This window comes from Lactuca sativa, chromosome 5 (genome assembly GCF_002870075.4).
Source record: "Lactuca sativa cultivar Salinas chromosome 5, Lsat_Salinas_v11, whole genome shotgun sequence".
Classification (NCBI taxonomy): domain Eukaryota; kingdom Viridiplantae; phylum Streptophyta; class Magnoliopsida; order Asterales; family Asteraceae; genus Lactuca; species Lactuca sativa.
In genome coordinates this window covers 362536248-362548493 of record NC_056627.2, presented here as the reverse complement: position 1 = coordinate 362548493, position 12246 = coordinate 362536248, and the positions used below count along the sequence as shown (strand labels likewise).

Here is a 12246-nt window from a genome sequence, read left to right as displayed (position 1 = left end):
AATGAAATGAAAAATATTTTCTATATCAAATTTATTGTTGTATTTCTAACGTCCCAAAAGTTAAGACCAAAAATTTCAATTTTTATATTAAGAAAACCATTATCTAAAACAATTTCATAAAACCATAATGAAATCAGAGTATGTCAATAAACATCCAAATACATCGGAGTCATGCAAAATGCGGAACAATGTGGTGTGTGCAATGCAGTTATCCTAAGCTCTTTCCCTTGGATCCGGAAGTACCTGAAATACAAACTGAAAACCGTAAGCACAAAGCTTAATGTCATACATAACAAACACATAATGGGCCCCACCCGAAACAAATATGTCAGTAAATAATGGGTTCCAACCCGACATACCTACAAACACATAAACACATGCAAGAATCAAAGATAAATAACATACAAGATAAGCATCAGGCCCCGCTTGGCATTGATCACCGCCCGATATACATAAAAGATATCATACATGCAGAGTCACACGGATAACTAATAACCTAACATAATAAACCATGGGCCGACATTGGTGCCTTTGACCCGCCAAACACAGTGAGGAAACTCAGCTCAAGCTGCTGAATCTATCAAATAAAATCTCGGACTGTTGACCGGAAAAATCCCCACACTACCTCCATCAAATAATATCCAATTAATAATTGGTCCAAAATATATAACTAGAATCCTAGCCCAAATTCCAATCCTAAGGGTAAAAGCCCATTTTACCCTTTCCTCACTTGGCCCAAAATCCGAGGCCCAATCCAATAGTATCAAAAGCCCAATATGGCCCAACTTCCTAATTGGGCCCAAAACCCATCATGGGCATAATTCCAAGAAAGCACATAGCATAGCAATGACCCAAAGTCAGAAGTCCAACGGCCCAACAAGGACTAAACCCTAAATGTCCAAAATATGGCCCAAACCCATGAAATCAACCGAAAGTCAAACTCTTGAGTATGTTTGGCCTACTCAGACTTACGCTTAGCGTACTCCTTTTAGAGCAAGTACACGCAACGTACGAGCTAGGTAGGTACCGCATACTCTGTAGATGACCAACCCAACCCATTAAGCACTTAATCGGTTAATCCATTAAGACAAACTCTCAAATATGATCCTAAATGGTGACTTAACACATAAAGATGGAAACTTTACTCCCATGCGTGACTTAATGGGACCCAAAACTCAAAAAGAAGCATATTAAGGATCCTAAAAAAAGGTTGCATTTTTATGGATAAGGTACCTCCAAGGTGCTAAGATCTAATATCCATGGCTTCTGAAGTAGACCATAATCTCAAATATGACTTAAAAGACCCAAAAATGCACAAATAACACCCTAAGTTGGATCTAGCAGAAGGAACCATCTAGTTGAGAGTTTTTTTTTACGTAAAATGGCTTGCAAAGATGAAGATGACTTTGGATCTACAAGCTCAAGCCACTCCCAAGCAACCTCCAACAGTTCTTCTCCCTTTACTTCACCAAAAACACCACAAAAACTCACTTCCAAGCTCAATTCTAAAAAATAGCAATTAGGGTTTCAATCTTAGGGTATAGAGAGATGGAGGTTGTTCATAAGGAGGTCCAATGGTTTCATAAGATGTTTAAATAGGGCACAAACCCTAAAAATTAAGGTTTGCCCCTACATTGCGTACACCCTACATACTCACATCATACGTGGGTGCATCCGCGATCCAACCAATGAGCCAGTACGCTAAGTGAACTCATAGAGTACGCCCCACGTATTTAGTTGGGGAATAAAGTGAGAGAAATTTTACATTAAGGATTAAAACAAACATACCAATAATCTTGAATGTTACAGTTTTGTCGTGAATTTATGCATTTCAAGTTAGAAACAAAATGAAGAAATAATGTTAATGTTTTTTACTTAAAATTTGTTTTTGTATTGTGGTGAATTATGTGTTAACTTGATTGAATGCTTAATAAACACTACTTATAGGTCGAAAATCAGATTTGGAAAATGGAATGGATTCTTCTAATTTTGAGGACCATATGTTAACAAATGGTACGTTGTGATTTATAGATTTAACAAATGTTGATGCTATATAGGGAAACTATCCAAAATAAATGTTCAATTATGTGTATTTATGATCCAAGTGACATCAAATTTTCTAACTGATCCTGATTATCCAGAAACACAACCAACATACCAACGCTCATATCAAACCACACAGAAACAAGACAAATGTTCATATGACAATTACAGTTTCAACATCAAAACAAGTTATGTAACTTTGTCCTTAAACACAACATAACACATCATGTCTAATCTAAATCCATTGTCTTGGATGAACCATTACCTTCCTTATTTTTTCCTTGAACCCTTTTTACCAACTTCTTCTTAGTGGTCATTTATGATCTTTTTAGTTGCTTTTGCTTACCCTTCCCTTTTTCGTTCAATTGACACCTTATTCTTGACCATTTGTATGTTATCCAATCTATCGTTTTTTTGTTACTTTCGATTTAGGGGACCTTTCCACTTCTTTACAAGTTGACATGTTGTCCCAACCTTCTTGCAGGAACCCCATACAATTTTTTTTCCAACTTTTGACACCCTATGTGTCCCACTTCGTTATGAACTGTCTTTCTTTCTCTTAATGGTGAGTCTCCCTGACATTCTAATTTTCATTGGTGGAAATCGAGGTATATATTCTGTTAGGGGACACATTGCACTTCCATTCATACAAGATATTAATATTTGTAAGAGTTCATGGAAAATGTTGCACCAAATAATGAATCAGCAAAGAGCTACACATTCTTGTATGTGCAAGTTTTTTTTACAAGTCAACTTTACATGGCTCTCCTAAATTTTTGGTTGCAAATATATTAAGTCCACTAGGCAGAACTTGTCAATACCAAAACAATGAAATAAACAGTTAGTCACTATTAATAAATGGGATCAACTAACATATGCAACATTTAGAAAGCTTACCTTTCTGAAAATTTGATTCATTTATGTTAAGTCTTATGTTTGGACAAACTTGGTAACGATCTCATTGACTCCCTTTTAATTTTAAGTTACACATACTCTGCACCACATACAATTTGATATCTTCTAACATAGTAATTATGGGTTTCTTCCTTGCATCCAAGAGAACGTTGTTGAAGCTTTCAGATAAAACATTCTCTACATCATCATTTGACCTTCCTGTTTGAAAGAGAGCTATAGACCATGATTTAGGGTTCCTTCCTAATAGGTGAACATATACAACATGGTTGAACATTTGAAACTCTATCATAGTTGCATTAGATAAAGGTTCAATGGATGTTGTACTTGTTTTCTAGAATAATGAATCATGTTGAGCACAAGGAAATCTCTTTTTAAAGTTTGATTGAACATGCCTAACACATTACTTGTGTTTAATACACGGGAATAGATCCTTCACTTCTTCAACTAATCCCTATAATTATAACATAAGGTTTTTAGATGGTGATCACAAATGAAACTAAACACTTAAACCAACATGCATGATGGGTTTACCTTATGTTGATTAGACATTATTGTAACACGAAAACCAGACAAAGATTAAGATCTTCTTGCAGATTTTCTAAAAACCACTTCCAATTATCTTTATTTTCTACACATACCACAACCCATGCAATTGAAAATATATTATTGTTGTCATACCTCCCAATGATACATATTAACTCCCTAATATACATACATTTTAAAAAAAACACCCATCCAAAATTTAAATCCTTTTACACCCACTTCTCCAGCCAAGCTTCAGTCCCTTAAAAGTCAAAACATACATAAATCCTACTAACATAGTTTTCCCCCATCTGACAAAGAGTTGACAGACAGTTTTACACTTGAGAATGGATTAGACCTTCTTATATCCTCATAATAATACCATAGCTTTGCATAAGGTTCTACTACGATACCTTAAATACAAGAAATTAGATGTTGCTTGGCTCTTCTACACTAACCCATACTCACTTCTACGACAAATTTATTTTTCACTTATTATCTTAGCATCCTAACATTTAATTTGTCTTTCTCAAGAACTTCTCTTGTGAAATGACTACCAATCCATATATATTTAGCATGTGAAACAAGTTTGAAATTTCAAGCACAATTACGATCAATAATAAGAGACTTGATTTGGAATGATTTCTGCTTACTCATTCATGAGGCCCGTAACTTAAATGTGGAAACACCGACATTACACTTAACTATAACGCTCGCTTTCGAATCGTTTCATTATTTGGGACCGTGGCTCGATCATCAGTTATCATACGGATTAGGGCCTTTGGGGAAGCAATGTTTAGACCCATTTGGATGTGAGTGGTGTTGGTTATGTGATGATAGGGTTCAGTTTGTGTTTTAGAGCCCAAGGGTATCGGTAAAGGCATTGATTCTGGCCTTTTCTGAATTTTGGATTTAAGTTCGATTTGTTTTTAGATTAAATAAAGATGATAGAAGTGTAGGGTTTCTTGTTACCTTTCCGTGGATATAAAGAACGTTGAAAACGAATAAGGGATGCAAAAGTTATGACCATTTGAAGTTAAAGGGGTTTTGGGCCAAATCGGGTACAAATGGCATACCAGATGGGAACGCATGGAGTTCAAAAGGAAAATGGATGGGGGCCAGCTTGGGAATGTCGGGCATTCCCTAAGGGAATGTGGGGCTGTCTCAAAAGCTCGTTTTTAGGGTTTGATCCCATTTATTAGCATCATTATGGACCTAAACATATTCCATTCTTTAGCCTCCATCCTCTCTAACCCTAAGAACGAAACCCTAGCCCCCATTTTTGTATTTCTTGAGCTTCATGTTGATTTTTGTGTGTTTTGGTGCTTGAAGAGAAAGAAGGAACTTCTTGAAGAGTCAATGCTTGACTTAGAGCTTTTAGATCCACGCTTTGCTCACCTACATCTAACTTCTGGAGGTATAAAGTCTCAACCTTGACAACACTTTCATATAGATCTAGCTAGTTGGTTATGGTTATGGTTTTGGTCCCTTTGTGGTGGTTCTTGTGAGTAGAAGTTACTCCATAACCTTTGAGCTTCATATTTTGTCCTTGTTGGGGTTATGAAGTCTTAAAGTTTGGATCTTGATGAGTATAAACCTTTCATGCAATTTTTGGTGGTCTTTTGGTAAAGTTTGGGACTGAGGGATTTGATTTGCGTCTCAAGTATTGCTAAGTCATAAATTCAGGAACTTTATGAATTAAGAAGTCCCTTTGAATCAGATCTGGAAGTTTGGACTAAGGTCTTAAGGCAAAAGCTTGCATCTTGGCCTCTTTATGAAGCTAGAATGCTTGAAATCATGATCGGGTCCTTTTGGACCATGCAAAGGTGCCAAGTTGTCAACTTTATGGGTTAAGTAAATAAAATGAAGCTATTTTGAGCAGTTGGACATTGGACTTAAGGTATTAATTCATTAGTGCGATTTTTGGACATTGGTCAGGAACGTTGTGTGTTCGTCTCGGGAATGCCGCACGTTCAGGTCATCAGTGGACTATTTGGGCTTTTTGCTTTGAACTTGATTTTGGGGTTTGACCTTTTATTTCGGGCCATGTTTGGACTACTCTGGGTAGATAGCCCAATTTGGTCCTAAGGAGTTTGGGTTGAGCCTTAGTGGACCTAACATGGGTTTGGGCCTTAGTAGGCCCAATTGGCTTGCGTCATTAGTGGGTCGTGTTAGATTGGGCCATCGTTGAACCTATGCTTTGTGTTTATCCCTGGATATTAATTTAGATCAGTTTGGCTTTGTTCAGTTTGTGGAGCCGGTTCGCAGCAACGGCGAGTGAAGGATTTTGTTATCAGTCGATCAAGGTGAGTCTCCTCACTGGGTTTAGCTGGTCGAAGGCACCAATTCTAACCCATGTTTATGTTATGTTAGTATGCTAGCTATCTTCGTGACTCTTGCATTGGTATGTGTTTATATGTTTGTCGGGCTAGGGCCCGATGACCACTTTGTATGTTATGTATCTTTGTGATTATTGCATGTGTATGTGATTATTTGATATATGTTATATGTATTCCGAGTGGGACTCGATGACCGGGCGGGACCCGGGGCGAGGCCCATTATGTATCACACCCCTAAACCAGAACGACGGAAATGTCTTGGGGCAGATGACTTTATGTACAGTATCATAACAATTGAATATAAATGAATCAAATCCATACAACCATCATAATGAGAATTTAAATGCTTACATTGTATTCAAAATATTGTTTACATGATATCAAATGCATGTGACAAAAATGAATACGTGATGCGACAGTGCCTAATCCTCCAAAAATGATTTGACTACCTGTTTACTGATTTCCCGAGAACACAAGTGATTTTGAAAAGTGTCAACAATTAAGTTGGTGAGTTCATAAGCATTTTGTATGAAAAGGGTTTGTAACTGTTTTGTGAAAATGATAGTGTATATACTTCCAGAAAATCCAATATTTTCTTAAAGATGAGCTGTAAGTCTTAAATATCAAGACTAGAAATGTAAGTGATATTGTACTGCAAATGGTGTAATGAAGTTTTATTTTTATATAAAACTACTTGAAATGTATCTTATGTCACAACCCGCTAAAGCGGAAACACGAGGCGTGACAGTATAAAGGGTTTCATAGCAAAAGTTAAAAGACAACACCAACCATAGTATTAAAAATCATTACAAATTTACAATGGGTTTGAACAACTTTTACAAGAAATTACAATGAAAATAGAAATACAACACATGCGAATGCTCCTAAAAGTGAAGTGTCCCTAAGTGCCACTTACTCGATGATTCCTGAAAAAGCATGTAAAACGAGCGTCAACTATGAAAATAGTTGGTGAGTACTCACAAGTTTGAAAATAATATTGGTTTCATGAATCGAAATCAAAGTTTTGATAAGAGTTTCCAATAACAAAAGTGTATTGTTAAAATGAGTAAATAAGTTTGTATAAACAAAGTTCAGAGTTCTTTGTCACCATGAGAAATAAAGTATGTTGCCCAAAAGAAATGCAACGATCATATCCTCATGGGAAATAAAGTTTGTTACTAAAATGAGTAATCAAGTTTCATTGCTACAAGGAGCAAACAAGTTTGTTACTATAAGAAGCAACCAAGTTTGTTGCTAAACAAGTAAATAAGTATTTAGTAACAAAAGTTCGTTGTTATAATGAGATACAAGGTTTATTGCTATAATGAGCAACGAGTTTCGTTGCTAAAATAAGTATTCAAGTTTCATTACTAAAATAAGTATACAAGTTTCGTTGCTAACATGGGATACAAGTTTCGTATGTGCATAAAGATTCGTACGTGCATCAAGTTTCCAATCATGAGTTCACAACCCAAGCCTAATGACCGAATCGTGCCCTATTGACTACTATGTGTATCGCAAACATAGTGTAGAAAATGGTAAAATGCACTCAAGCGAATCGTGCGAGTGAGGAGTTGTCTACCTCCTGATAGCGCTATCCATAATAACCATAGGCTCAAAAGAGTTAATGAGTTGTGTCTAGAGATTCCAGGGACTTAACCGCGATACAGTCCTCATGAATTAAAGTAACATACACATACATACACTACTAGAAAAAAGGCCTTTTACGACGCTCATTGCGCGTCGTAAAAGGCTCAGACGACGCGCAAATGTGTGTCAAGGAAGGCCCTGTCATAAAGAGAGACGACGCGCTTTTGCGCGTCGTCTATAGACGACGCGCATTTACGACGCTCATTTACGACGCGCAATTACGACGCGCGTTTACGACACGCAATGCGTATCAAGGAAGGCCCTGTCATAAAGGAAGATGACACACATTCGCGTGTCGTAACCTTACGACGCGCGTGTTAATGACACGCAATGCGTATCAAGAAAGCCCCTGTCAAGAAAGGCCATGTCATAAATGAAGATGACACACATTTTTGCGTATCGTAAATTTAAATGTTTAAAAAAAATAAATTTATATATTTATTAATTTTTAAATTAAATTTGCATTTAATTTCTCATAATAGAAATAAAATACCATATACAAAAAATACAATCCATTGCATAATATAAAATAAAATTTCATACTCAAAAAATAAAATAAATTACACAAATTGTAATGTCATACAAAGAATCATTCAAATGTTAAACAAAAATAATACATTGCTAACATGGGTTATACATTCCTATAAAACTAACAAATAATCATACAACTCTGTTTAATTCATTCAGACCAAAAAAGAAAGACTTTCTGTATACAGCACATACTACAGACATACATCATTTACCCATTCAGAACTTACCCTAGACATATCAAATAAACAATCACTTGTTATTCTACCTTGTTTCTAAACAGAAGGGTACAATGGTCATTTACTCACAAGTCATTTGGACCATAAAAGAAAGACTTTATGTATAGACAGACATCATTTACCCATTCAGAACTTACTCAAGAGTCGAGGCAGATCAAACAAATAGTCAATTGTACACCAAGTCAAACCTACTCACTTGTTTTCTTGGATGTTGAATCTGAAACCCAATTACCAAATCTTAAAAATATTAAATTAAAAAGAGATTTTCATAAAAAAGTTTATTTGACTGATTAATGTGAGGAGAAAGGATTCGAGTTGACTCACCTGAACAGCAAATACATTTTCAGATGCTAATCTTTTTACATAGCTAGCAATTGATATAGTATCTCTACCACATGCAACCATCAATAAAGGCCCATCCCTAACAAAAAAAATGATTAATGATAAAAGAAATGCAAATTTTAGTTAGAAGTAAGCTGCTATTCTTAAAAATTAATGGTAAAAATCTATAAGAAAGGCTTACTTGTAAGTAGTTCCTCTTGCCATTGTTACTACTGACTTAACATCAACTTCAATTATAGATGATAAGCCAACACTTCCACCATTTTCTGTGGTCAAAGCATTTGACTTTACTCTATTTAGTTGTAAATAGATTAAACACTTCATACGTAGCCCATCAGTTTAGGGTTCCACTGATCTCAATAACTGGGCTCACTCACCATGGACAACCAGTTATATTCGGTTTTGGATTGCTTTGAATCCGATTGTTCTTACATTTCGCTACTCCAAAATTGGCTCCATGCAATGTCAGAAAACCAACCTGTCTCCATCACAACCGAACCTAATCATCACATTCAAATGGCTGTTTCACAGGGTTTTCCCCAAACCCATCATTGATTCTGTAAATGGAGAAGGAGAAAGAGAACATAATTAGTTTAGCTATGACATCAACAAAATCTAAACCTTTCATCAAAAAACTCATAAAACTTACTCAATAAAATAGATTTTCCATTGAACTTAGCTACTATACGATGTCTAAAATAACAACAAATTTCACTTGGGACTTTCAACAAACACCTGGATGGCATCCACATTGGGACATCTTCCTTCTATTTATATGTACTCAGACAGGGTAACTTACAACTGATTCAAAAAAGAAACACAATAAAAATAGATGATCAATACTAACAAATAGAAAAAACAAAGATGCAAATATATATTTACCAAGCAAAGAGGTGAACCGAGTTGGTAAGTGTGTCACAGGGAGCTGCGATGGATTAAAATGAAGAGATGGATTCTTCAGTCGTTGAAGAGGTGAACTCAAATCAGAGATGGATGCAAAATAGAACTCAAACCGAGTTGGTATTTGCAATCCCATCACTACCCCCTGTAACAGCCCAAACCTATAAAATAATCATCTTGTCCATGTCCAGGGGCAGTATGGACAAGTCCTGTTCCTGATTCTGTTGTGATGTAATCTCCTCCAATCACAACTGGACATTCTTCCCCATTTATTGGATGTGCATATCTGTTCAAAATAAGTAATTTCAGAAAAAAAAGTAAGTCTTGATAAAAACATGAAACTATGAGACTTGTTGGTTGGATGGAATCTGAATGAATGATTCCATTCCTACCTAAGTATACCTGCAATTTTCAAGATCTGAACCGAAAACTGTTTTCATAACAGCAAGTTTCACATTCCATTTGGATTCCAGTGTTGACAAAAGGTCAAGTGCAACAATGAAAAATGGTATCTTAGAGCCTTTCAAAACACTACCAATTCTCTTCTTTCCATCTTCAGAAGATGAAGTAACATCAGGTGAAGGTGATTGCACTTCAACAATGGCATACTGGAGCTTGGAATTCAGTGCAACAGCTAAAAAAAGAAAGAAGAAAAATTACACTATTACAGATAAACAACTAATTACATAAAAGTTGTTTAAGGAAAGAAAGAAAAAGAAAAAGAAAAACTCACATGATACATGATATATGAATTATGAAGGTGGACACATACCAGCATTTGCAGGAATAGTCCAAGGAGTTGTGGTCCAAATTGCAAGGGACAATTTGGGAAATTCATCAAGTAATCCATCTTTAGTTGGAGTAGTTAGTAATTTGAAAATTGCATACATGATCTTTGAAACATGGACTTCAGGATACTGCAAGAAACTTCCAAGGAAAATAAGACACTCTATATATGTATCCTATTTTTAGTAAATATTTCATGATATGAATTAAATTATAATTTTGTTTTCTTGAAATTAACTAAAATCTTATTTATTTATTTATTTTTAATTATAATCTTATCTGTTTACCTCTAATTCAGCCTCTGCAAGAGCAGTGCGTGATGAAGGACTCCAGTGCACTGGCTTTCTCCGTCTGTATATGTACCTTTTGAAAACCATTTGCCCAAACACTTCAATCTAGAAAAAACAAAACAATTAAATAATAATAAAAATAATAATAATAATAATAATAATAATAATAATAATAATAATAATAATAATAATAATAATAATAATAATAATAATAATAATAATTTGGCATCAGTACCTGAGCAGCTTCATATTCTGGATCAAGAGTGAGATAAGGATGATCCCAATCTGCCCATACTCCAAATCTCTGTAGACATATATTATATATTATATATGTTTAATGTTATCTTTTTTTTCTTAATAATACTAATAAAGAATTATAATAAATTGACCTTGAATGATGCCATTTGTGCCTTGACTGTTGCTTTAGCAAATTTAGCTGATTTTGCTCTTAATTTTATTGGTGTCAATCCGTTTCTAGCATCTTGATCCAATGACTGCAATACTAAGATAGTTCAACAGAAAATTACTCTTAAGTCTTAATTAATATAAGCTTTAAAAGATTATTCAGTTTTATTATTGAATTGCATTAATCTGATGGAATTGGAATTCGAGATTCCATTCCAGGGTTGCCAAATGGATGGAATTCCATTACCATTACGTTGGAATCCTTCAGATTCCATGGTTAACGGATTTAACTATTCATCCTTGTTCTTCTTTTTCAGTAAATGACCAAATTATCATATTAACATAAAGAAAAACAGAAGATATATAAATATGACTTAAGTTAAAAGATTATTTAATGGAAGAAGAAGCAACAAACTATCACTTACCTTTCAACTCAATGGGTAGACCATGGCAATCCCATCCAGGAATGTAATGCACTTTACAGTATTGAAGAAGCTGTCAAAAAAATAAATAAATAAATAAATAATAGAAGTTTAGATACACTCATACACATTCATCATATGCATACTTGCATAGTATTTATACTATAAAGCACATTTTCACACATAAAACTTGACTAAAATCATTTTCTAGGATAGCCTTTTGCATTATCACTGTAAAAGGATTTGGATATAGCACAAAAATCATGGAAGATAGAAAAAATTACACTTCTATCCTTCAATAAGTGAAGACAACCACATCAAATCATACCTTATATCAGTTAATAATATCCTTTATGATCTTGTTTAATGCAAGTCCCATGTGTAAATCACCATTAGCATATGGAGGACCATCATGAAGAACAAAAGTTCCCTATTAAAAGCAAGAAAAAAATATATCAGAGAGAACAGAATAAAAAAAATCGTATAAGATCAACAAAAAAAATCGTTATCAATCAAACATTCTAAAACGATTGCCTTACATCTAACAAAAATCGAGTAAAATAAACATAAGATTCAAAAGAATGACACATAAATACTAATTTTCATAAGTCGTAACAACGATAGGTGCATTCTTCATGTTTCTTTTCTTTTCGTCTGTGTCTCAGAGTGACACTAGGGCTTGAAATTCTTAATCTTCAGAGTGACACTAGAGCAGAGATCTGATGAGAAAATTAACAAGTAAGGTTAGAAGTAGGGGAGAAGAGGATCGGAGACGAGAGAGAAGGAGGGAGAGGGGAGAATCGATTGCAAAGATCAAATATAGATAAAGGCAATAAAGAACAAGGCGGGTTCGTAGAGCCATGTG

At 34.8% G+C, this 12246-nt stretch overlaps 1 pseudogene; it reads right to left on the bottom strand.

The window, feature by feature from the left end:
* Window positions 1-9077: 9077 nt before the first annotated feature.
* LOC128126167 (isoleucine--tRNA ligase, chloroplastic/mitochondrial-like) lies at window positions 9078-12018 on the bottom strand (annotated as a pseudogene).
* Window positions 12019-12246: the final 228 nt, after the last annotated feature.